This window comes from Apus apus, chromosome 1, assembly GCF_020740795.1.
Source record: "Apus apus isolate bApuApu2 chromosome 1, bApuApu2.pri.cur, whole genome shotgun sequence".
Lineage (NCBI taxonomy): Eukaryota > Metazoa > Chordata > Aves > Apodiformes > Apodidae > Apus > Apus apus.
In genome coordinates, this window is record NC_067282.1 from 120,031,544 (window position 1) to 120,058,747 (window position 27,204).

The 27,204-nt window shown below is 40.8% G+C and overlaps 1 protein-coding gene across 5 annotated transcripts in view; it reads left to right on the top strand.

Annotated features, from left to right (window-relative positions):
- Window positions 1-1,330: 1,330 nt before the first annotated feature.
- Window positions 1,331-27,204, top strand: part of P2RY8 (P2Y receptor family member 8) — a 35,167-nt gene continuing 9,293 nt past the window's right edge. The window contains exons 1-2 of one of the 5 annotated variants that reach the window (XM_051608017.1): window positions 1,331-1,413; window positions 4,902-4,988. The gene's annotated coding sequence lies outside the window, so the exon portion shown is untranslated. Of the gene's footprint in view, window positions 1,414-4,608; window positions 4,764-4,901; window positions 4,989-22,031; window positions 22,096-27,204 lie in introns of those variants that run through there. The other 4 variants (XM_051608019.1, XM_051608020.1, XM_051608018.1 and 1 more) reach the window with 4 other exon arrangements.

Sequence of the window (27,204 nt, forward strand, 5' to 3'; positions counted from 1 at the left end):
CATGTCTTCTTGTAAGCAGTAGTAATCTAAGATAAAAACTCTTTCTGAAACTCACTATACATCAAAAACTGGACATGATGAGCTCTGGTCCTTGTAACTAAAGTCACTGATGTAGTTCATGCAAAGCCTCTCCTGTGGAAAAGTCTGTGGAGCACAGGCTCACTGACACATCAAATCCTGCTGTGTCAGTTCAGCTTTACTGAGAAGAGCGGACTCAATCTCTACTTCTTGTAGCTTCTATAGACTTTTGACAGGCCCAAACCAAGGTAGCTGGGTGCTTGAGCTATGAAACTGATGTATAAAAGTGCATTGTTGGTGACATTTCTGTTCTCTCTTGACTACCAACATTTGAAATGCAGCAAGTGATGCTTCCCTCCCCTGTAAGGTTTTTAAATTAAAGCACACACATGCCTAGGCAAAAAGACTTCAAGGCTGTGGAAAGGACATGCGTGCATATATGTCCAGGACTTGTTTTCTAAATCATAAATAATGGAGAAAGGTACAGGTCTGTCCTCAGTGTTGCAGTATGGGTGGATGGAAGTGTTTTCTTTCTCTGCTATTTTGGTGGGAGGAATCCACTTTGGAGTGCCTATCCCCCTGCACCTGCACACAGAGCCTGGGTGTCACCTCAGGTTCAGTGAGGAGATGCTCACTCCTCAAAGGCAGCCTACGCTCACACCTGTGCTTTTGTGTGGAACTGGCCTCTGCTAGCTTTCAGGGTCATGGTTTTATATAGTGCTCAGGCTCAGAAATGCCTTTCAGTCAAAGAGGTACATTCAGCCAAGGGGAACAGGCTTTTAGGGGTAGAAACCTTTTTTATGCACAGACCTAACTCCTGATGTTCCAGCATGCCCAACTTTCACCTAGAGACCCCCTGTGCATAAAACCATCTTAGACAATATGTGCATCGAATACTTGTCCAGATGCTGCTCTTTTAATTTTTTTAGTCTTTTTTTTCTTGGTCTGTTGTACACCACAACAGTGAAGTCATGTTGAGAATATTGCTCTCATGGTGCTGAAGCGAGTACTTAGTCATTTCTACACTTCATCACATAAGCTTCACTCAACAGTAAAATATACTTGGTCAAAGCTACGCAGAAGACACTGCAAATTCTCTCTTCCATGGAGCTGATCAAAGTCATCTCCTCTGGCCAGCTGTGCATTCTCAGTGTGGAGCAGAAATCCTGTGCAGGGTATGGTATTAGTTACCAAACTGCAGTGGAAGGGTATGATGGATTATTTACTGTACTTGAAAAAACGAAGACATTTTAGAAGTGAGGAAGGAGTTAATCGTTGCAAAATACGCGGTCATTTCCTGAGCCCTCTAGTTGGATGAGCACTAACTTTCAACTATTTCTAATTCTTCTCTGTCATTTAGGAGACTTTCAAGGTGCACTGTGCATCTCAGACCAGGTAAGGAGCACAGCTTTTCACTTCTTCATTGTTTATTCAAAATTATTTTTTCAGTGGAGTCAGACTCAGTCCAGACTGATTTGTTCTCCCTCCTGTTATTTACATCGAAGGAAGAACAAAGTTCATTGCAATCCAAGAAGTACATGTGTGTCTTTGTGCCAGATGACTGTGAGCTTTAGAAGTAAAGAAAGAACTGTATGGGTTAATAATGGTGCAGTGATAATGAAGAATTTATGTTACACATGATCAAAAGTCAGAATTATTACAGCAAATACTGCAGTAAAAGAGAAAGAAAATTCTTACCACCAGCTTTAAGGAGTTCACTCTGTGCAAACCACTATCAAAATAAGGGGTTCTCAGGTGCACAGTTTGCTTTACTAAGGAGAGCAGTAAAAATCATATTGTGTCTTCAGTGGTATTTTTAAAAGGAGGAAGAATGAGCTCCTACATATTAGAAGAAAAAAAAAAACAACAACCCTGATAATTTTGGACCAGGTTTATATGTAAATCTGGACCTGGTATCTGTCTTTTAGCAATTGCAGAGTCATGTATTGTAGTCATCCTGAGACTGTTCCTGAGGTTTGTAGCAACCATGCACACAGAAGTGAGTGTGGAACCATATCAAAAAACAATGTAATTTCATCAGGCTCTTTTGATGCATAAAAACTGAACTCAGACAGACAGGCACCAGAAGGAAGTCTCGTAACACAGTGCACTCTTGCATACTGCATTTGTTGTGTCCTAATAGGCAGGGAGAAAGAATATTTATGTGAAGGGCTTTCTAATAGCTCAGAAAAAAGGCATAAAATAGCCATTTGTAGGGCAGTTATTGTAATAATATGCTGTCAGCAGGTCACCCTATAGAAAGTGAAATTGTACATGCTATGAGGATTCCTGGGTGAAGTCATACCCTGGAGATTCAGGTTTTTGGCATTTGCTGCTTTTTGAGTCTCTGCTTGTAATCAGTCTTAATGTTTGGACATTGGCTCCTTGACTGTGCTCAGTGTTTAGTACAAAGGCTTTCTGGATTTTATACATGGTGGTTGGGAGAATCTAGCTAGCGTTTTCAAAAGCCTTTGATCCAGACTTGTAAGTCACATCAAGATTTGGAATTCATTCTTAAATCACCTCCACCCTACTTGTGAGATTGCTATTGCAGTAGCGCTTGGACCTCTGCAATGAATTTCACTCTTAAAAGACTCCAGGAGCCACTGAAGTTTGGTCACTGTCATCTTCAGATGGAGAACTAGGATGAATCCCAGTTGACGCCAGACTTGTGCCTTGGTTTTCTCAGCTTCCCAGCCCAGGTGATTGGATAAAGAATCCAAGATCTTCCCTTGAAAATGGCTGTATGTCAGTTTAGACACAGCCAAAGAGCATGCCACCATTCTGCTAGGGAAGAGGCTACAGAATGGCTAGAAGCATTTGCATCAGCCTTAGTCTTCTCCATTTGAGTATTGATGCTAAGCAATTTGCTGTTCCTTACAGCTCTGTATGACCTTAACTGCTAAATGCCTCCAGCCTATGCTACAGTTTGCTAGCTGAAAGCTGGTTGAAGTGTGCCTCCCCATCTTGCAATCAATTTCCCAGTTACTGCATAGGCAGAGCTGAAGGGAAAGTACTCAGCAACTTCATGGGGCAAGAACAAACTGAACACAGGCCTCCCTGTTGCTAGCCAGCAGCTTACCCACTGCTTCTGCCTTCAGTATTTAGCATCCCCTCAGGTACATTTATTGAAAGTGTACATTCATTTTCTGTCATTGAGGGTGCATTTGAGTTAAAACGGGGTGCACCTGCCTGTGCAGGCAATTTTGCTCCCAGTGATGACTGTAAGAGCAAAAATGGTCAGTTTCAGTGATTTAAAATGTTTGCTCTCGGCACTCTCTTTCACTGTAAATATCTTTGGTGTGGGAAAAGGGTGTACTCCTCAGCTCTCTGGCAGACAGAGGCATATGGTGTATGTAGCAGAATAGAAAAGAAACAAACCCTCAAGAAACCATTCCTTGTATGGTAAATGTGGTCTCCCCCAGTAACTGCAGTGTTCTGGTTGAGCAGCTAGAGGCCAGAAACCCAGCAATCCACAATTCAGCCTCAAGAAGTTATCTTGTGGTGGACTTTCGCTGTCCTGCTCAAAAATGAAAAGACACCAAGACTATTTCTCAAAGCATTTATAAGATGTGGTGTTTTTTCACACATATTGCCGCCTAACAACTCTACCTCCTAGTTACATAGTTTCCTGATAAAAAGTTGTTTTGAAGAAGAAGTCCAGGGAAATTCACCACTGACAACTAATGTTTTCAAAGCCCCCAGATGGACACAAGGATGTTTTTTATATCAGGCGTATTTATCAACACTGTTCTCATGTTTTTCACAGCATGCAAAATGAGCTTGAAAATGGAGCTCTCCTTTGAAAAATGTCTATAGAAATTGGAGTGCTTGGCCCTTGACTGTTGCCTAAAAAAATTCTGGATGAAATTAGCTCATTTTATAAGTCAATGTCTTTAGGACTGTTGTTCGTGCTTGTCTTCTCTTACTGCCAGCTCTCAAATGGGAAGGTCAAGTTGGTGTTCCTCCTGGACTTACTATTTATACACAAGAAACCTGAGAGGGATTCAGCGTGAGAGTTAAGGTTGTTGTTTTAAAATAGATTTTCAATCGGTAATATAATTCCTTTTTTGTGTAAATTTAGGTGCTAATCAATGAGAAATATCCCACAGGGTTAACTTTCTACATCCTTTGAATCTGGTAATGTCAGTTTGATCTCTTCTCTTTTCACAAATTTATGATTGGAAGCTTTCTGTCCTAACTGAAATTTTCCATTGCTAGTCTTCTTAATTAGCGTTGAGGATTTAACTAAATCTGAACACTCAGACAGAGAGAGATCTGTGCATGCTTCATACAACAGCTCAGTTTTTAAATCCTGTATTTTAGATCTCATTAATATCATAGCAGAGATTCTGCCTTTTTGTTCGCAGGCTGATGAAGGACCAAGAGTTGTTCAGGCTGGGGCAAGGCACCTATAAGCTTGCTCATCAAGGGGTGCACAGTTTTGCCACATTTTCACGCTACTCCATGAGAAATTTAGGCTCAGTAGCTGGTGAATTGAAAATAATTTTACCCTGACATCCTCACAGCTCTCCCAGCTGCTGATTGGGACTTAAAATAACAACAGAAATTGCGCACCAGAACAGTCATGATGAAGCGTGCAGAGTTACTTACTACCAGATACGCAGCACTTGATTCAGATCTGCACAAGTAAGAAAGGAAAACATCAAGTCACTAAAACGTATGTCCTCTTTTATCTTTATCTTCAGATGTGGATATTATGCATTTTTAGTAATCCTGCACAGGTATGTTTTACAGCTCACGAACTGTGTTTCATAGCGATGAAAGGCAGCATTATCAGTGCTTGTCACTATTAAGCATTATCTTTAGGTGTGCTTCTTTTATAACAACTCTGAAAGATTTTTCTTTGGTCCTTTCTGCAGCTCTTACTCATAGAGGAAATCTGATCTGCTACAGCACAGAAACATCAGCAGTGTCCACGGCAAGACGAATTCCTTAGGGAGCTGCCTGTAAGTCTGATCAACATGTAAGATGAAAAGTTCTGCATTTTCTTTGGCAGGATGTTACACACAGAGTTCAGCTGTATGAGGCAATTGCTGAGGCAGTAAGGGAATATTCAGGAACACAAGTCTCTGCTTTGAGTAGGTGAATAAGGACAAGGGAAGGAATCATCTTGTAAAGACTTTTTTTTTTTTTTTTTTTTTTTCCTGCCACAACTGCTCAAAAATATGATCAGTCTTTCAGACTCTCTAAATCATGCCCAATTCAAATCCTGTTCTCCCGGGATCCTGGGTACACTGAATAGACCCTGTTTCTGAGCTACAGTGGTTAGCGGCTGAAGGCTGGGACAGCAAGCCTTTCATACTTTTATTACTACATCTTGTGACAGTGCAGGAACAAAAAGGAAATCCTCCTGGAACACAGAAGGGTGGTGAGAAGTAGGGTAGGAAACAGTGGATCAGCAGGAACAGAGGTTGTAAGGAAACGGGGGGGGGGGAGGGGGAAGAAAAAGAAAAAAAAAAAGAGAAAAACTGTTAGTAGGGAATCCAGGTAGATGAGGACAGCGGGCAGAGTCTGGACAGCGGTTAAGGGAAGAAAGACAGACTTTGGGTTACATGCTAAGGGGAACGTAGAGGACAACAAAGTGTCATCCTTTCAGGTCTTTATCTCAAAGACTGGATAAAAACCTAAAATACCCAGATCTCAGTAACCTAGAACTAATCTTCATGGCATAGCAGGTTTGTCTGCACCCTCTAGTGGTCTAGACAGAAAAAAGTTTTGTACCCAACTGGTTTTGCGCTACATCCAGTTGCTGGGACTCATCATATTTCTGGTCTTTAGCTTATCTGACACATCTGTAACAAGAACTGTTCTCAGCCCCTGAAATACGATGGCTGAATCCCAGGTTCTTTTTGGGTATGGTCTTTGGTCTATGATAACTCCTAAACTACACAAGATGGTTGTGCGAGGCCCAGAGTTGCTTGAGGAAGGGGACCAAAAACTGAGTCAGAACTGCTACAGCCCAAATAAGTGAATTTCACAGACTGAGCCTAGGTTTGGACAGCATTTAGTTTGCTTTGTGTACCCTTTGTGTAGCAACAGCTCCCTTGTGCATGTGGACTCTGATATAGCCATCAGTCATCTAAGACTTAATATTACAGAACATTCAGCACAAAAAATTAATAAACAGCCCATTAAGAGGGAGACTTTTTCCTATCTCCCTGATCAGCCATGAACTACTTGTTGCTGGAGGCCACACGCTGAATGAGAGGTGGGACTACAGGAAAATCAAAGTAGACTTGTGATTTTGGTGACAGAGTGAAGTAATGAGATTCTGTCACTGATTCCACCTAAAAGTCTTGGGTGATGCTGAGGGAAGGACACCTCTGTGAGAAATGGATACATGAGAAATGCCTGAAATGGAGCTGGGGTGGAACTTCAGAGCTTCATCTCCAAGTGGGGACAATTCTCATACAGCCTCTGACTACTGGGAAAATACACCCTCATAACACAATGTTGCAGCGCTTAAGATACTTAAGGACAAGTGCAGAGCAGATATCCATTTGAAATGATAGAGCAACTGGATTTTAACAGGACTGAGAGAGCTAGCCTAGTGCCAGTAAGGAGCATGCTTGAAGCACATCAGAGAGACTGAGTTTCTTCTTTAGAAATTGAAGTGCTTTTTTTTCTACCACCATCAAGGAGGAGGAAATAGCGTAACTCCTCATCTATAGCACTATTCTAGGAGAAAGAGCATGCATGTTAAACGCTCTCTTTGGAAAGTATTTAAAGCTTTATCTATCTCCCTCCTTGCTAGCCAGCTCATATGCTAGCTACCTCAGCCTGGTCTGATTTGCACAAGACCAGCTGAAGCAGGAAGAGCAAGCAATGGCCACTGGACAAAGAAGGAGCAGTACCTGCAATATCACTCATCTCGAAGGCATAATTTCTGATCTCTAGTCTGATATTCAAGGACACTATTCCACATTAAGTACTCACTGGATACCCATAAGGCCAATCTCAAGAGTAGAGACCAGGCCATGTCCACTCCTTTACAGATGATGGCCCCTCTCACTAGGCTAGAGAATCTCTTACCCTCCTGAGTGGCATTTTCATCTTTCCCTGAGTTATACCTATGTTTAGTTTATTTTTGTGTGTGTATCTTTGATATGAAATATGGGTAGTACCTGGCAGCTTTGTAGTTAAAATGATCTCCTGCTCAGAAAAGAATTCTTATGGTCAGACTTGGGGGGCAACTTGAGGTATTTGTTTCCTGACCCTAACCACTTCTTTATCGTTTAGACGGGGAAGGGAAGTGTTTCTCTTCTATCAACCATCTTACAAGATTGTAGCAAGTCATATTCAGCCCTCAGAAGGAAGAGGCAATACAGAATCTTTATAAAAAAGGAAACTTCACACAGAGGTTCAAGGCTGAGGTCTCCTGGTAATTTTCCAGTGAGAGAAAGGATATTCTGTGACACTCACTAGGATTTTTTTCCAAGTTTTCCTGATTCCAAGACTCGTCCACAGTGTCCTCCAGATGACCTATGTATGTAGCATGTGAAGAGTTCTGACTTCACACTGTTCCTCATAATTTTGCTGACCATTTCAGATCTCATTCTGAGACACCTTAGTCTTAATTGATGCCTTAATCCTTTCACTCACGTGATATTCGTTTTAGAGAGTCTGAAATCCTGTTTCAGATCAGGCTTCAAGAGGTTAAGCTTTCTCAGAGACACATCAGCTCTGAGTTCCTCATTTTCAAATGCTTATTAAAAGACACTTCAGTCTAACTTGAAGAAGTATTGAGCACTCACAGCTATAGATACGGTCAACAGAAATGTGACTTTGAAGCATTTTACATAATGCCAAAAGCTCTTAAAAATCAGATCCTAGGCAACTCAGGGCCTCCATTCCTCCCTTTCCTGTTTGTAACATGGTGTTAAATAATCTTTGTTTTAGAGGAATTCTGCAACATAAAAAAAAAAAAAAAAAAAAAGGTGGGTTTTTCAGAAGCACTTTGATGCTACCACACTGGATGCCACGAAAGTGCCCACAAATAAATTATTTATTTGGTATTAAAGACAAGAGCTTGAACAGGGCACTGTAAGTAGTGTCAGTTGCTGAATAATAAGGAAAAAAGAGTCTACATCTTCCTGATGGGGTATTTTGCCTTTGGAAAACTACTGAATGGACACTGGTTCCAACAAAGATCAAATTGAAATAGGCAGGCTTAAACTTGTCCATTTTGCAGCCACATGACTTGTAAAGTTTCGTGGCTGCTGGGTTGATTTGCTTTCTTTAGCTTGTTGATTTCCAGCTTTTCACTAGTAGGATCATTAAAATGGAAAGCAACCTGTAGAACTTGCTGATGAAATTCTGTCTCCCAGGTTCTTCAGCTGTTTATTTGTCCTGGCTGCTAGACCAGCAGCCTTCCTAAGGTATATGAGTGTTGTGAGTATTTACAGAAAGAAGAAAAAGACAAGACACACTCATAAGGGACAGCTTCCCCTCCACCCAGGTCTCTGCAAAGCTGCTGATTTCAGTTATTCAGTCCTTAAATAATCAGTGCACTGGTCAGAGCTGTTGTGGTCATAAGAAATCCAGAGTTAGTAAAATCATTTGCAGCTTATCCATGATTGCAGCTAACAGAAGTTGACTCCTAGTACAAGAATGTGAGACTGTGTTAAGCAGGAGATCAAGCCCTTAAGATGAGCTAAACACTGCTTTACATACTGCATACAACAATTGATGAACTAAATCTGTACATGCTTGTCAGCAAAAATATCTGGAACCCACTCTCACATTAAGATGGGCCTTCTCAGTCTCACATTTCTCTCTTGGAGTGTAAAGAGAACATTAACATCTCTAAGAAGATGAAGAATAAATTTTCCTGCAAGGTGTCCATCTGTAGTGGTCTCAGCAATTCTCTGCTGTGTGGATAAATGACCTTTGAATCTTGGTGGATAAAATAGCCTCACTGAGTGAGCCATCACTGAGATGTTTCAGTTTCAGGATATGTTAAATATTCGAGATTTTAAATAACATACTTGTGAAAGCTTTTTTCAGCTTTTTAAATTAAAATATTTCCATCAACAACACTTCTCATAGAAAATAACGGGACATGGCAGTTTTACATATTATAGTAGGTTGATAAGTTTGCTAGACTCACATGTTTATACCTCCTGTTTGTGAGCTCTCCTACATGAGTGCATGAACCCTCACATGAGGGAGGCAGGCTTCATAACCAAGCTGGATAACAGTTAACATAGATGATTGGTCTACTCTCTGCTTGAAAATGTTTACATTGAGGGGGGTGGATTCCCAGCCCCTCCCAATTTCCACTGCTGCAGCCCTGCAAAAACTTTGAAGTCTCTCACAGCAGTGTCTGGGTATCATTTTGTTGTACAGGGAACACCAGTATGTGGAAATATTGTTCCTATTCCATGCGGCAACAGGAGTGCAGAGAGAGAGAAATTGTACAACAGAAAAACTGGTTCCTTTGGTTGTGCCTACTCTTGTGGCTGCTCTAACTTCTCTCAGGTACTAGTGTAGTCATAAGTGAAAAGGAAAAGTAGTTGGTCAGAAACATCCTTGCATACTTCTAAAGAGTGTGGGGGCACCTGGGGATTTGACTTCCTCATGACTGAAATAAAAAAAAAAACAAACTGTTGCAGCTTGCCATTGCCAACATATTCATGGTTCAGACTAGCATGCTACAGGACCTGCTGCTCTACCCCCACCTGTCTCAGTGAAGATAAAATTTTCACCCTCCATATATCATTGGTGTAAATGTGTGTATCTGGAAAAAAAATACAAAAATAAGCTGAAGTTTGCTCACAAAGAACTGACCAGAACTTCAAAGTGTGACAGGCATTAAAAATAAAGTCAAGCTTCTATATCAACGATATTTTTGTGTCCAGCTGTGGGCCCAGGACAGCTGAATGCTAGATGCTCTCGCTTTTTGTTGCCTTCAGTGTAAGATAAATATATATGTTGGGTCTTGGCCCATTCACAAGTTGGGTCTGCCATGTGTTGAGCCAGGCAAGATTTGATGTAGGATTTGCAGACTGGTTTTTATAACCACATGGAATATTCTGCCACTTATTCTGAGCTATGCTTCTGTTACTTTGATCCCAGGCTGAAAATGGGTGGGTGAGAGGCATTTGGATCAGTTAGCATGAGACTCATGGTGACGCTCTCCCAAAAGGGGAGGTAACAGCAGCAAGGTTTCCAGTAGCTTGGTGGGCAGTAGAAAACACTAGCCTGTTTTCTCCCTCCAGTTCTGTGACTCATGGTGGATTCTTATCTAGTGAAGGTTGTCATTACTGACATTGCACATGTTGTAGACCTTCTCCTGAGTTATTACAGCCATGACACATTATTTATGTGAACAGTATTTATTGACTGGCTCATAGAATGCTTGGCCTGGCCCGGTGTCATGGTGCACGTTATCCCCACGGTGGTCCAGAGAGGCCTTCACCTTCAATTTCTGCAGGCCAGTGCCATTGTGCCCTTTTACTTTCTTCCGGGAAGAAGAAACATCAAAGCCTTCCCTGAAATAGATTCAGTCTGTGCTCTCTGTGTCAACATTAATGCCTCAATACTTTCCTCCAGAGGAGGAGAAATGTGCTCTTGTCGGTGCTTATTTCCTTTTTCAAGATCTGAGCTGAAGATTTACTCTCTTGATGTGTAGCCATCAAAGGCAGTGAAGACAGAAAACTCACAGTGATGGTGGTAAATAAAAATGTTACAGACTGTTACATGCATTCTTTTTGCTTTATGCACAAGTGTTGAATGTGATTCATAGATGAAGGAAGTTAAACTCGCAGCAATTAAACTACTAAATAGCTCTGAAGATCAAGATTCAGTATTTTCAATGTTACCTATTTATTACTTCTATATGAATTTATTCACTTTATTTCTCTTTTGAAATAAATTAAACTCAGATCAGCCCTAAACGAAGTCCTTTTCCACGATGATTCACATTAGTGAAATACGGTGCCACAGATTTTAGCAGTGTCCTACATACAGACAGTTGCAAATGACAGCATTTTATTGAACACACATCTGTGAGACACAGTGACTTTAGCATTAGAATTTTTTTTCTATGTTGGGACTAAAAAGATTGTACTGCTGCTAAGTCACTGCTGTCAATGATGAAAAATGACATGAGTGTTTCCCCAGTGGAGAGACAGCCCAATACAGTGTAATTTTTTAAAAAACTAGCATAGCATACTTATAATGTATATATGCACTTATAGAATATGTAAATGTTCTTGGCATATCAGTTTGTATCTATCTTTTTGACACTGACAACCCAGCTGTCCTTAGTGGCAAACCCCAAGGGAAAGTGCATATATCCTTTTGCTCTGTTTTATATGCTTTTAACCTGATAGATCTCATATGAAATAACTGGGTAGAAAAAATGGTGCTACCCCACACTGGTAGGGTTTGGAAAACAACCTCCCTTTTCATTATTAAAATTAGTCTCTTCACTTGATGTTTCAGCCAGGGTGGGTTAGAAACCTCTATTTGTTCTTCAGTTAAGTTTCCATTTCTGAAGTTCTCATTATAGTTTCCACTAGTTCTGAACACCCCCACCCCCCAGAAAAAAAAAAAAAAAGAAAAAAAAAAGAAGAAAAAAAATCACCACCAAAAACCAACAACAACAAAACAAAAACCAAACCAAAACATCCCAAATAAACCAAAGCAACCAGCAAAAAAAAACCCCAATAACAACCACCTAGTTTGGGGCTGTTCTGTGTTTTTTATACACTCAGATTAAAATGTTATCAGGCCTTCTTTAACTTTCTGCATACTTAAAAGCAGATTGTTTCAACCACTACTTCCTTATTTCTCCTCTCTTCCTCTTAACTCTTAGATCCTCTTGCATTTGTCCCTTGTTTACAGTCTATGAAGGGTTTAATATATACATCTTCCCAAACAACTGGCTGTATGAAATCCATGCGTTTTCAGGTAGCTTCTCATCAGAAAACCAAGACAGGTTTGAAGTGGTGACAACAGTTTGGTAGGAGTGGGGTTTTGTCAGGCTTTTACCACCAAGAATCTTATGGTCTTCTCATGCATCCTTCTAATAGTGTTTTCTTTTGATGAGCCTACATCACACATTGCATTGAAAGTATCAGCAATGCTTGCTGTCTACCACCACACAATAAAAATGACCCATCATCTGGTGCTTTCCTCAAAGCCTGTCCTTCACAGTGATGCCTCTGCATACCCCTTGGTAGGAATTAGTCATAAATGTAGTGACAGGATGTCACAAGAGATAGCTGAGGTCTCGTGCTGGGGCAAGGAGGTGTGTGTAAACTACTCTCTGTATGTCCCACTACCCTAGTTCTGTTAAAAAGCATCATGCTTGTCTCCTCTCTGAGGACAGCCACATTATAACTCCATGAGGACAGCTTTCATTTTTACTGAAGTCCTTTTCTCTGGCTTTAAAGGGAGCAAAACATCTTCCTAGCTATCTCCCTGTGTAATAACCCCTCTTATTCATAGTAAGTGTAGCAGTTGTAGTAGGTAAGAGTAGTCAGCTGAAGTATAGGATCTTCATACCAGCCTTCTGCCATCCCAGTCTAGGGGGGAAAGATCAAGGGGTATCCATAAAGGACGTCAGCAAGAGAGACAAAGCAAGTAGAAACCTATATCCCTTTGAGCCAAGGTTCATAATCCTTCTCTAAGCATCCCAGGAACACAGGCATGTTGATGCAACAAGAAACAGCCCTACTTCTCTCCTACCTGTCAGGAGGAAACAAGCACAGGCTCTCGACCTAGTGGTTTGCAGTGAAGGCACCATACCCATCTGCCAGACTCACCCTCTTCCACCTCCATAAGTCCCTTAGATCTAAACTACTCTGGAAGAATGCAACAAAAATGCAGAGTTGAGCCAGGTAGCTTTTCTCTGCTGAATGCCCTTCCTGGTCTGCTAGAACAGGACATGTGGACAGGATATCGGTTCTCGAGGAGTTTGGCAAGGAAAAGGTTAAAATGTCTGAGGACATACCATGATCTGGGAGGACTGGGTAGCTGATTGAGTGGCAGTATGAAATATCTGCCAGGTTTCTTGACCTAGAGAAAAGCCATAGGGACTGCTGCAAAAGCAGGAAAGGCAAGTAATTTTACGTGACTGCCACTGAGGCTTACAATGGACAGGGTGGGCAATTGATCCAGGATGGGACTATGCTCACCAAGGGATGATTTAGCTGCACAAGCCAAGGAGATTCTTTTGCAAAAGGGGCACAGTCCTGGAAGGCAGAGCAAGGCAAATATGCATTTGTGACTTTCATTATATGCCTGACATCAGCCCTCTGCATATTCATGTGCCTGACTTACTTGTTGGCATTCACCCCAACCTCACACTAGCAAAGAAAATATTTACTCACAGGTCAAATTTCCAATATCTGATCTTAATGCTATAATTGAATAAAGGCTTTAGGAGCCTACATACTCTCTTGTTGTCACTCTAACTGCTAAAATTCAAGACTAAGGTCTTCAACTGCTCAGCTTCTGCTAAGGGTGCCCAATATCAAAATGAAGAAGCCCAGTCACTAATCACTCAGAAGCATGTATATCCTAACACCCAGCTCAGACTGAAGGCCTGAGATTATTCACAGTTGTGAAGTGAGGAAAGGCTGTTCCTTGTGCTGTATCATTTTGAAGACCCAGTATACTGGAGACTTACTGGAGCAGATCCTGCATGGAACACAACCAGAAGAAAGGGGGCAACACCATGTGCCCTTTAATCTTGTGTATGCTTATAGCACTCTCTATAGATTAGAGATGTTTACCTAACATGATTGGAACAACCTATTCTTGCAGAAATGTGTTAACCACCATGATAAAGTTATTTATATACAACTTCTCTTTACTCTTGCACCTGAATTTCTTCCAGTTTCCACAGTGCAACTGGGAGATAGAGTCAATGGGTGAGAAAAAAAAAAAAAGACTATAGTGTTCTGTTCAGTACAGAATCGTCAGGGTTGGAAGGGACCTCTAGAGATTATCTAGTCCAACCCCCGTGCTAAAGCAGGATACCCTAGAGCACATTGTTCAGGGCTGCATCCAGCTGGGTTTTTAATATCTCTAGAGAGGCAACTCCACAACCTTCCTGGGCAGCCTGTTCCAGTACTTTGTCACCCTCCTAGTACAGAAGTTTTCCCTCATTTAAGTAGAACTTCATCTGTTCCAGCTTATGCTCATGGCCCGTCATCCTGTCACAGAGAACTGCTGAAAACAGTCTGGCTCCATCCTCCCTGCACCCACCCTTTAGATACTTGTAGGCCTTAATAAAGTCTCCCCTCAGTCTTCTCTTCTGCAGGCTAAAGATTCCCAGCTCTCTCAGCTTTTCCTCGTAAAAGAGATGCTCCAATCCCCCAATCCTCTTTGTTGCCCTCCTCTGGACTCTGTTTAGTAGTTCCCTGTTTCTCTTGAACTGGGGAGCCCAGAATGGATGCAGTATTCCAGACGTGGCCTGATCAGGGCAGAGTAGAGGGGGAGGATGACCTCCCTTGACCTACTGGCTACACTCTTCCGTATACACCCCAGGATTCCATTGGCCCTCTTGGTGGCAAGGGCACATTGCTGGCTCATATCAGGACTCCCACCTGAGAGAAGACATCCAAAACCGCCATTTGTATTTCAATGCAATTTGCATGTTTTTTACGAAGTGACTAATAGAAAATCTTATTTCTTGGTGGGAGGTGTAGATTAAAATCTGAAGAGAGAAATTAATTTGTGTCTCCCACATCCTCATTGAAAGATATTTGGAAACAGTACTGTTGTTGCTGGTTTGGATCCTTCCACATTTTATGAGGTAAGACTGATGCAGTATCTCCAGAAGCAATCTCAGTCATAATACGCAGTTATAGCTAAAAGTCTCCTTCATCAGAGTGTCAAAAGCTGCAGCTTTCACAAGGACTGAGATGTTTCCTGTTGTCTATCTTGCTTGCTACTCAGAGTCCTGGTTTTCTGGATCTCATTCTAAAATGCCTTCTTGTGAGCCGATAAGGTATGGGACTTCTCAGCTGGGGCCGTGGAGACTCCTGGGCTGGCAGGTGCCTCTGTCTGCTTACTTTTGTACAACCCAGGGTAGAGGAGGTGTGGGTGGTGGGTGCTCTAGGCTCTCTCTGTGGATTTGAATTCTGTATTAGCTGCCTCTAGGTACTTTGTTACTTTCTTGTATCTCGGTCTTTTTTTCTGATTTAGCAGAATTAACCACAGTCTCTTTTTATGCCCAGTTTCTAAAGAAACTCTGTTAGGTAGTTTTCAGCTGAACTGTGACTTTCTTGAGCTTGACTAGTAATAAGGACAAGACATCAGAAACAGAGTGTAAAAACTCACAGCCTGACTTTTGTAGTATGAGGTATTCGGTCATTTGAGAACCAGAAAATCCTACTGTACCATACAGTTTGTGGAGATTTTCCCCCTTAGGATGTCATTGTGTTATTATAATTTGGGCAGAAGAAAAACTATCTGCAAAGAAAGAGTGTTAAATTTTGATAATTGATTTGGGAAATCTCGTTATTTGGCTATCACAATTTAAGGTACAAGGAAGTGCTCAATTAAAAAAAAAATAAAAATAAAAAAACCCCAACAACCCCAAAAAACACAGTTTTAACGAAGCAGTCTCTTGAAATGGCTCAAACTGGGCATTCAAAATGATGGTACAAAAAACTCTCTCATTCAAGAGTTTTCTGTCATAACTTTTGAGTTATTTAATCAAGCTTACTGCATTACTTTTAAAGAAGTCACTGAAAGGTTTGCAGAGAGTATAGCATAAGAGATCTTGATGCCTTGTCTGGGAAAAACACAGTTATAAACCATGAGAACAAATCCACTGATTCCAGTAAATTGATGTTAATTTATTGGATTAACATTTTCCGAAAAATTGGATACAGAACATATCTAACTTCTTAAGGCATTCTAGAAAAATAAAGGAAAAACTTCTCAGTGAATGGGTAGTGTAGTTTTCATCTTACAGTAAGCATGCAAGTGTGGTTTTTACAGATTGCTTTTTCAGTTAAATAAGATCAGATGCTCTGCTGGCAATTTCAAAAGCTACTTGTTCTTCTTATAAGACTTGGAGCATTTACAAAACAAGACACTAATATTCTTATACCATCATCAGTGAGGTAACTGAGCAGTGCAAATATGTTAGTCGTATTAAAAAAGAAAACGAAACCAAATCAAAAGAAATAAAATTATATCAGAATAGGAAAATTACTTTCTAAAAGGCATTGAGCAAGTGAAAGAGGGAGAACTGGAACTGAAGACAATGTGATTGTCATCCTCAAGGACACACCTACAGTTTTGTCAGCTCTCAGAAGACTCCAGCGTGTTATTGCAAGGAGGCTTTTTCACAAAAGATATAGACAAGCCATGAGCATTGTCATCTCCTTATTGACATGGCTTTCTTCAGGAGTGATGAGGAAAATCATTGTGGTTGTTTGCCTCAGCACCCTACACTTTCAAAGTGCTCTTGGAGTGACAGAGCCATCCTTTTACACAGACATGTTAAATAAGGTGAATCCCTAGTCAAATCTATAAAGTCATAGTGTTTTGGTTACCATGCAATTACAGAGAGGTCACTGGACATACTGATGTCCTGGTCAAAGCATCATTGCTTCTTTTTCATTGACAGTTTTGCCAGCAGGAGATAAGGATTCTTTTGCTTTTGCAGAAGGATGCATGGAAGCCAGCCAGGAATGCTACTGCTAAAGACTGATTCCTCAAAAATATTCAGATTCCTAATTCCTTTTGAGGACTCCAGCCAAAATTATTGTCTTTCTCAAATACTGTTTTGTTGAAGGTGCTTAAAGAAACAAGAAAAGAAAGGTCAGTAAGTATGAGGCAGAAAAAAAAGCTTGACCTTTAATTAAATGTAAACCAGCTAAGTTTTTCAATCTTGGCTTCTGTCAGACTATGAGTATGAGTATTCTGAGCAAGAACAAAGCAACAATGAGGTATGATCCCATTATTCTTGGAGACTACAAAAGTTATTATTTCATTTATAATTAAAAAACAAATGGTAATGGCAAGGAGTTGGCATGTGATGAGGCCTAAAAATAGGAGACTAGTATAAACACGTTAAGCCTAAAAAGCAGTCTGTCTTGTGATTAGTGTGGTCATTTCAAAATATTTCCTTCCTTTAAAAAGAAAGGATGGGTTTTAGTTGGTGAATTGCTAGGTGTCTTCTCTTTCTTCTAGTCTTGCCAAAAAAAAAAAAAAAGGATAGATTTCTTTTACATGAAAAAAAAAACAGGTAAATAAAATTAAATGACCAGGATTTTTTTTTATTTTTTTTTTTTCCTGTAGGGTAGTTTACAGCATGAGAGAAAGCTCTAAAAAATAACAGTAAATGAACCAGTAACTTCTATGTGTGGTTTATAGTACGTCTTAGAGGTAACATCTACAGAGCTGGTGTGGGAGTAGTGGGAGGTTTGAACCAAAGAAACTGCTTTTGAAATTTGTTTTTTTTATGTGTGTGTGTAATTTATTTTTTTTTAAGAGTTTCAGGGAACTGAAAGAGGAACCTGTGCTAAGCTGCTAGTCCTAACTTGTACAAAACTTTCCCCGCATGATGTGATGAAATGTCATTTATCACCACACTCTTGTATTTGGGATCTGAGACTAGAGCACCGTGGCTTTGCTCACCTGAATGGCTGCGAGGCTGGTGCTAGAAAGGGCTGTAGGAATTTATTTTGCAGCTCCGGGCTCTTTTATGAAAGCATAATGCACAGCCTTTACTTAGTCCAAATCCTCAAGAAAACCAGCTTATTTTAGAGCTGCTTTTCTTTTCTTTTCTTTGTTTCTCCCTCTCTGCCTACATATACGACAGAGTAAGAGTAAGGGAAACACACAGACACACAAAAAAGAAACCATACTAAAGCTGCTGTCCTGGAATTTACATTGCCTTTATGATTTTATAAGAATTGCTGAGATGTTAAAGTAAAAAGCAGTTGGACTTGCATCCTTCAGTAACCTGAATTAGTTTCAAAACACTGGCTTTTTCCACCATTTGCTTGCCAAACCACATTAAACCTCCTGCGGGCTGCAACGCTAAACGTCTATCGCAGGCATCGGTGACTCCACCTCACGTACCCCCTGGGCCTCTCCACCTAGATTTAGGTTAGATGCTAGGAAGAAATTCTGTACTGTGAGGGTGGTGAGACATTGGAACAGGTTGCTCAGGGAAGTTGTGGGTGCCTCATCCCTGAAAGTGTTCAAGGCCAGGTTGGATAGGGCTTTGAGCAGCCTGGTCTGGTGGGAGATTTTCCTTCCAATGCAGAGGGGTTGAACTGGATGATCTTTAAGGTCCCTTCCAACCCAAACCATTCTACAATTCTATGATGTTGATGTAGAGGCAGTCTGGCCACCACAGACACCAGCAGAAACCATGACCCAGCGTCAGGTTATTTCAACAGGATGAGGGAGGCCACAGGCTTGGCAGGTCTGTGGGAAATCCATGAGATGGCCCCGAGCCCCTGAACTTCCCATGACCAAGCACAAGCCATGGGTTCCAAACAGAGCTTGGAACAAGGTAGCAGCAACAATTAAATGACCTCCACTATTCTCAGAAGGAGAAGCGAGAAAGCAGTCGGTTGCTGATCTTCCTTCACAGCGGTCAGGAGAGTGGGTTGTGTTTTCAAAAGCACTGTCCCATCTCTGCTGAGGCTTCCTTGAGGTTTCAAAAGAGAAGGTGGCTGCTGTGGGGGCTGGGATCACACTTCAGCCACTGCCAAGGCGTCTGATGCCTGCCAGTGAAGGAGCTCCCCATGGCAATTCTCCTTCGAGATCTGTGGCACTACAAGAGAGTGAAAAAGGAAACCAAAACCTTTCGATAGGGAAGCCCTCATGAGAGCCCTGGTTTCAAGCTTGCCATTTTCTACCAAGTTTCATTTCTCATCAGTTATTTGCATGTACTATGCATTTCTTTGGGAGCAACAAGTTGTATTTTTACATTATATCAATGCTAATAGATTAATCATCCCCATGAAAAGTTTTTGGTCACTGGAACATGCTTCTCTGCACCATTAACTCACAAGAAGGGTCCCCAGTGCAAAGTTGGTTTGTGCTAGCTACCTTCTCCCCACTGGCTCCCAAGCCCAGTTCAGCAGCTGGCTCAGGCCAGGCCATTGTGAATAGGCAGGCTGCATGCCATTGCCCTGCGGAGAAAGCCTGATAGCCTGGACAGAGATGGTCCCTGGCCAGCTGGCCTCCATGGAAGAGGACAGCCCCAAGTGCACGTGGTTATTAGTACCAAGCAAAACACAGAGTGCCAACTAAAGGCCCTCAGACAGAGCAGCAGCTCTTCTGGGGACAGAAGGCGGCATTTTTAAGAAGGAAAAGGATGCTTCAGTAATACCAGGATTTCCTTCAGTGTTTCTCCAAAACCTAATTCTGCACCCACATAGCAATGGTCTCAGCAGTAGGTTCCCCTCTCTCCTGAGCTTTGCAGTCACCTACTACTGCTTGTGTCAATGGCCAAAAACAATGACCGGGGCAATGTGAATTAAAGGATAAATGCTTATTTAATTTAAGGCCTATCCACTAAATACAGGTAGGGTCAAAACTGACACCCCAACATAGAATATTAGTTTTTAATTAAGCAGCTGAAATTGTAGAAATTTATGTATGACAGACTACAGGCCAAAGCTCTTGGGTGTCCTGGTGGGGGAGCAGGAAACCTCAGGTTACTGCTTCTGACACTGAGGAGGCTCAGAGTGATAGAAACTTGAGTTAAGATCTGCATCTCCTTCTCCTTTGAAGATGTCCTTTCTGGATCTTGAATTGGTGGCCTCCACAAGGAGTCAGACTGTGGGACCTGATCACATGCATCACACCTGGGCACGTTTGTCCAGTTTGTTTAGGGGCAGTTGAAGGGTTGGTTGTATTATTTCCATAATGTTCGCTCTCACAGCTGGTTTACGATCACAAGCACATTGCTGCCACATTTACCATCCTTGTTATGGGACTGATGACACAGCCCTGCAGTTACAGCCTTCAGCCCATGGAAATTCTGTCTCATTTGTGGATGTGGCTGAAGTGTTTACTGGATGTGACACAAAGCATCCTGTAATAAAACAGTACCTATCCTTCAGTGACATGGCCTCTTTTTGCAGAAATCTATCAGTGTGTGCCCTGATGATAGAATTTCCAGCAGTTACCTCTATCATCAGACTTCTCAGGTGCCCAAATGTGGTCAGGTTCCCAGCTGAAAATCAGGGCAATTTGCCTCAGCATTTTGACACTTTTTACATATCAGAAGAGACAAAAGTAGCTGGGTTTTTTTCTGGCTGTGTTACGTGATCTGCTTTATATGCTTCACACACACAAACTCTTTGTCCAGTTCCTTCCTGGGCTTTATTAATACCTTTTCCTGTCCTTTTTTTTTCTAGGAATGCAGAGGATTTAATAACATTCCCACCCTTAAGTATGTGTCATCCTGAAGTATATGCTTTTCTGTGCCAGTTGGCTTTCTCTAGTCTTTAGTTTAAAAACTATAATCTGAACATTCAGTAGCAGAATCTTTGCCCTGATGAGGTTTATATTGGATCATATTTTCCTGTAAATGCACCATCTGCACCAAAGATTTCCTTTTTTCTTAGTACATTTCTATCATTTTCCTGCGCATCTACTTTTCCTTACACACTGAAGCTGCAGGAATGCAGTAATACTTCAGAGCACATCGTTTAGAGGTCTCTAGAAGTCCTAATAATTCAATTTTTTCCTCCAAAGATCTCCTGCTTCTCCATTGTTATTAGTATCTTATCAGAGCATAATTGCTCAAGTAGTCTTCGAAACTACCTTACAGTTTGGTTTTACATATCCCATGAGTTTCACAGGCTTCATTTTTAACAGGCAGTTTTCACACATACTGGAATATGTATAGAGTCTGTAACCAGCACCTCAAGGGCTAGAATTTCTCTCTTTATCAGGTGATATTTTTGTCTCTGCCACTGAAGGACCTCCCATCTTCAGCAGCTTTTCCTCTAGCTTGCTGTTCCTCTGTCACTAAATGTCCATCCTCCTCAGAAAGGGCGGGACTGCTCCTTTATGGTACAATTGCAAATTTCTTTGATACATTTATTTTCTGCCAGATTATTGCATTAATTTTATTGCATTAACAGGTTTTAGCAGAGCAGGAGGAGTTTATTTTCCTTTTCCTTTTAGACTGCTTGGGTGAAGGGAAGCATTTTCAGGTGCCAAAGGGTAAGAGTATTGCATTTTCTTTTCCCATACCTGATTTCTCACCACAGTCAAGTTCCTCTTTATCCTGTAGGCTCATTGTGAGAGGTCATGCCAGCCAGGGTCATTTGTAAGGTAATGAGACACTGATTTTTAGCACATAGATCAATAAGATCAATAAGTAACAGCACATCAAAGCCCAGCATCTTCACATTCATCATATCTTCTCAAGAGGGCAAGACTCCAGGAAGGATTTGAAGATCCGTGATGAGCCAGATTTCTCAGACCATTTTGGTAGCAATAAAGAGGAACTTGAGCCAATAACAAGCTGTTGCAATGTATTGTCTGTTTATAAGAGCAGAGACTAGCTCCCCCAACAAAACCAGCTGCAGAACACGTTTTACTTCTGCCTGTGTTTATTTTGTAGGTAACATTCAAGCAATAATATATTAGTACATATCTTGACTATAATTAGGTCACTTACATACTTCTCAATGCAGGAAGAGTACATTAGACAAAGATAGAATCCAGTTTTTTTCTTACTTATGCATTTAGGTTACCTAAGTGCAGTGAAGATTTGAGAGGAAGACCAAAGCCTGAATATGAGGGCATTTGCAGTCTGGTGCAGCTAAAGTGCTGAACTTTGACCAAATGTCTCATCTGCACTTGAGGACTTTCAGAAGAATGAAACAACAGCAGATGTGGTTTCAGGGTGCTATTCCTGTTGCATCTCTTTGTATAAGTGGGGTAGCTCAAGTAGTCACAAAGATACTGAGCAAGAGGTAAAGCTTTCCTTAGAAATCTTTTTTCCCATTTGATAATCTCCGTTTTCTTGTATGTTACCAGTCACACCTCTAACTGGTATCAAATTGCCAAACTGAAGAGAAGTCAGGAAAGAAGTGTGAAGTGGTAAGTCAGAGGAAAAATAATAATTATGTTGGCTCTTTATTTTTCCTTTGTGTGCATATATAATGCTGTTTTTAAAACTAGGTCTTACAGTCTATCTGTTCCTGTAGTGAGCTACTTCTGAGGTCCCTGTTACTTGTGCACTGTGCCTTTGGGTACATCTGCTCAGCACTGTTCAGGAACATGTGAATTCATACTGTACAAGCCACACGCAGCACAGCTGCAGTTATTGATGCTCAACACAAGCTTTGAGCTTTTGCAGAGAAGCCAACTTTCAGTTCGTTCCAGCATGTGAAGACCATGAGTTTGCATGAGCTGGGACAGGGTGAGCTGGCTGCTACCCAGCAAAGAGCTCTGAGGTACTGTGCACGCAGAGCTGCCTCACATTTCACTGGGAATTTCATGAATTCCAGACCTGCAGGACTGGTCCCAAGATAAGTGAATCCTGGTCATACCATCTGGGCTCCTTAATGGTACGGCATGTGCCCTAAGTTGCTCCTCTCAAGACAGATGGAGGCAATACATGGTTCTCCTAGTCACACATGCCCTGATTGTGATATGGCCATAGTTAAAGGGCAGAATCAGTTAGGATACCCCATGATTGTTGCTTGAATACTATTGACTGCTGATGGTATCATTATAAAAATGAAGAAACCTTCTCAAGCAGAGAATCACAACTGCTGGTAAGACCATATGCATAGTCAACTGAATATCACTCAGGAAATATACAGTGATATATATAGCTCATTAGTACAGATATGATTCAGAGTTCACATTCTGTGCTGTAACAATAAGTAGTAAGAGAAACTGCAATGGAAAGAGTTGTGACAGCACAAGATTTCTCATGGAGATCACCTGAGGTGAGCCCCAACTCACTGCTCCCTTCAGGCAAGGCTGGAAATCATTGTCCAAAGTGCTAGGGAATGAGGAGACAACCACAGAGTTCACATTTCCCACTGCCTTGGATTGCAGGCATCAATGCCTACTGGCCCTTCACCAGCCCTGGCACACCTCTCCTGCTGGAACACACGTGGTCACCTATTTTCAGCAGGTATTGGCAGGAGGCCCAAAGGAATGAATGGACATAGTATCAGTTCCAGCCACACAAAAGATCTTCCAGTAGCCTGTTTTTTATATCTCAGCCTTCCAGTAAGAAGCACACTTTGACAGGAAGCAAGGTTTGTTCTTTCTGTACCTCTAGCTCTTCTTGCCCTTTCAGGAGCAGAGAACCACATATGCCAATAAGCTGCCAAGTTCATGTCAATTTAGCTCCTACAGAGCCCCTGGTCTCATGCATTTTTCAGCCCATGCTGCTGATGTGAGAATCACTTCTAACTGATGTGTGATCCAGGAGAACACCTAGTCTGCCAGGTGTTCACTAAAAGAACATTGCAGAAGGCATCTGGGGAGAGAGCAGAGGAGTTGGTCCTGTAGATGAGTTGTCAAGAAAGGCTAAATGAGATGTACTGAACAAGTACAGCAGCAGAACCAACAGAAGACAAAATAATTTTCTTTTGGAGTCGCAGCTGTGGCATCTTTGCTACACAAGCAGTTTTGTGACCATGTAAAACTGACTAGATTTTTACACACAGGTGGAATAAGATTGAGTGAAGGTAAATCTGAGCATTTAGACCCATTCTGTGCTGATTCTTTTTCACATGGAGGTTGGTCTGGTAATTTTAAATTGGCAGCTGAGCAGTCCAAGTGTGAGAGAGGACAATTATATTTTAGTGGACTAGTTCAGACTTTGACAGAATCCAGGCTATTATGGGCCTCCAGGAAACTAGGATCTGAATCAACAGGATGTTTAAAATGGGCTGGATTCAACTTCAAACAGCTGCATTTACAATGGAAGTGACTACATATGGGCCTGTTACAGTCACTGAAGATCCGCCTCATACAGTCAGTGACACCCACACTTTTCAACTCACCCTGAAATAGATACTGAGATTTCTATGGATGTTAAATCCACAACTATAGCAAAGACCAGGCAAGAAAGGTGCCAGCTATACCCATATCCTACTACTAAATGGTACTGCTCTGGAAAAAGAGTTGCATGTTCATGTAGATCTTAACAAGAGGAACAGAAATTCAGCCTGTATTTACATGTCATCAGTTGTAATGGATTGAGTGTGGGCTTTCTGGGACGTGTCTATCTAGGAGATAGTAAGAGGTTTTGTACATACTGAGACCAACTAGTGGCAGTAGTAGATGACCTATCTGAAGATGGCATCCATGCTCAGCAAAGTACTTTGTTTTACCCCTAACAATGCTGTTACCCTACATTCTTTTCTCAAAACATTCTCCATATTATCCTTTCAACTACACCTGCAAAACTTTGCTGACTGTCCTGTTTATGGACTCCATTATATGTTAAATAGATCAACAGCTGCAGTACAGAGTTGCTTAATGCAACTGCAAGAAAAAGCAACATGTGAGCTTTTTTGCCTTTTATTTTTTTTAATCTTTAAAAATAATCTTAAAAAAAGACACATGCAGCACTACTTCAATTCCTTTGTGGACTGAACAGGAGAGGAAATATTCAAAAAGAGTTTCCCAGAAAAGAGATATGAAAAGATAGAAAGTATGTTTACCGTAAAATGTCAATCAGAATATTCAGATTCAATATAAGAACACTGAGTTTTCTGAAGATTCTCTGTTGGTAATCTGTCATGCTGTCTACCATAAATACCTTGTGCCAAGAAATTACTTCTTTTCCTGGTATTTGAGGTTAGAAAGGAGATGACTGATTATACTTTTTCCTATGACTTTCACAACAGATATGTCATAATAACATAGAATCATAGAATCGTAAAGGCTGGAAGGGACCTTAAAGATCACCAAGCTCCAACCCACCTGCCATGAGTAGGGAACCCTACCACTAGATCAGGTTGCACAAAACCTCATCCGTCTGGCACAGGATGACTCCACAGTACCCAGAATGTCTGCCAGAGTGGGCCATTCACCATCTGACAAAAACTGTGGTCTATGGAAGTCAAAGTTTCCCAGAAGTCAGCAATATTTCAGTAACAGCTGCCATGCACACTCTTCCTCCATGGTATGTGCAAGATACCATTATTTCACCAGAGGCAAGTTATCTTGTGCTTGGGAAATAAGAGCACATACATGGGCAGTGACCACAGAGTAGTCTAAATCCTGAATTCCTGGGATGTTATGATGAGTTCTTAAAAGCTTTGCTAATAATTTTTTAAAATATCAGACTTGAAAAAAATTAAGCTTAAGAAGCCTGTGCATGTAGGAAAGATCAATATATATATAATATTCTAGCTATTAGCCCATAAAGTGGAACCTCTTTAATCCAGTTTAGTGTGCTTACACCAACTGAAATTTCAACCAGCCTAGAAAACAGCTGACTATCTTGCACATCAAAAAAGAAAAGTGCAAACTGTTGCATTTTGCAGTGTAACTAGCACTTACAGGCATAGAATCACACTCAGATTCTCAGAGGTTTTTGTCAGTACTGACATAACAGCCTTACTATTTCAATAAGCCTGGCTATTGTAGAGATGAACTTTTAAAAAAAGCACTTTGAATAGTTTCACTCTAAACTGGCTTATTGACAGGGATGATGATAGTGGCTGTGTTCATGCAAACCTTAACTAAATTAAGGCAAACGTTGCAAACATCAGCAAAGAATCCTGACTTTGCTAATGTATGCTTAGCAAAGGTGAAGGTTCAAGTGAACTAAAATTTAACCATCTGCAAAACTGTACAGTCCAGGAGAGACACAGGAAATGTAAAAGCTACCTATGTACAGTTAATTTTACTACTGAGCTAGTTCTGAAGAATTAGTACAGCATTTTCTTGCTGTATTTCTTTGCCTCTCACCTGTATATTTAGATTTCACACTTAGTAAGACTTTGGTTAATTGTAGAAACTGCAGACTTGAACTCTCTCAAGCCAGAGAAGAAAAAACACTCTCTACTAGGCAAAAGTTATAAAACTCTTTTTTTCTTCACTTTTGAATAAAACTAGTTTTGTCTAGTTCAATATAGGTTACAAGTTCAACACACATGTACCCCTTCACTACACTGAAGCTGGAAATGCTTCTACATTTTCTTACTGAAAAAAAAAAAAAAAAAAGAAGAGGGCTTTTTTACTTCAATGTGAAATCCTTGTGGAGAGAAAACACTTTTGGTTTACCTTGCCCCAACTGGTTGAGGTTAGAGCTATAACCACCATAGGGTTTACTTTGACAAGTTGTACTAAGACAAAGACTGAAGTTTGTCTCTGCAAGAATTTTTTATTAATATAGTGATTACATTGAAACTCTTTAATTGTGAAAAAAAATGCCCTCTTCTGCAATGAAAGTATATGTATTGTTTTAGTAATCTTTGGTAAGAAATAAGAAATTAAGAGTGGTTTTATTCTTCTAAAGCTAAAAGATGTAGAAGGTCAGGAATATTGCAGCTAGTTAGATGGTTAGTGCACAGAGGGTAGAAGTCTCCTTTCTCAAATGTATGCATTCTTAAAAGAAGATAAGCTAAAGCCTAGCATGAAATAATGCATTTTTTATAACAATTACAGGCTTAGCAACAGTTTCTGATCTTTGTGATAATGATACTCAGAACAAAACTAAAGAGAGAGAGAGAGAGAAAAGAAGAAATCTGCAAAAAGATCAGCGAAGACCCAATATAAAGAGGTTTCTTAGAAGACTTAGGTTCGGCTCTTGACTAGGTGAACCAAACCCTTTGCATTTAGAGATGCAGAAGTGTAACCCTACAACCTAAAATTTGCATGAAATTTTTTTTGCAAGGATGAGAAAAAAATATCCAGACAAAACGTGCAGTTTCTTTCAGTAAAGCCCATGTTCAGTTCAAGGAACACACCATCAGAGATGTGCTCATTTACATTCCTCAGTTTGGTGAATTTGAATATTTACAGAAGTGTTTCTCTGAATAGCATCAATGTTGCTTCAGGAACAGTAAATCAGATGTGTTACAAAATGGCACTTTTTCTTCTTGTTCCTCATATTAAAACACCTTACTGTATCTAAATATCAAAGTGTTTGTCACTTTTCCCACAACTCCAGATGACTGGCTCCTTACCTTGCTGACTCCTTCTCCTCATCCTCTGTCTACAATAGAAATT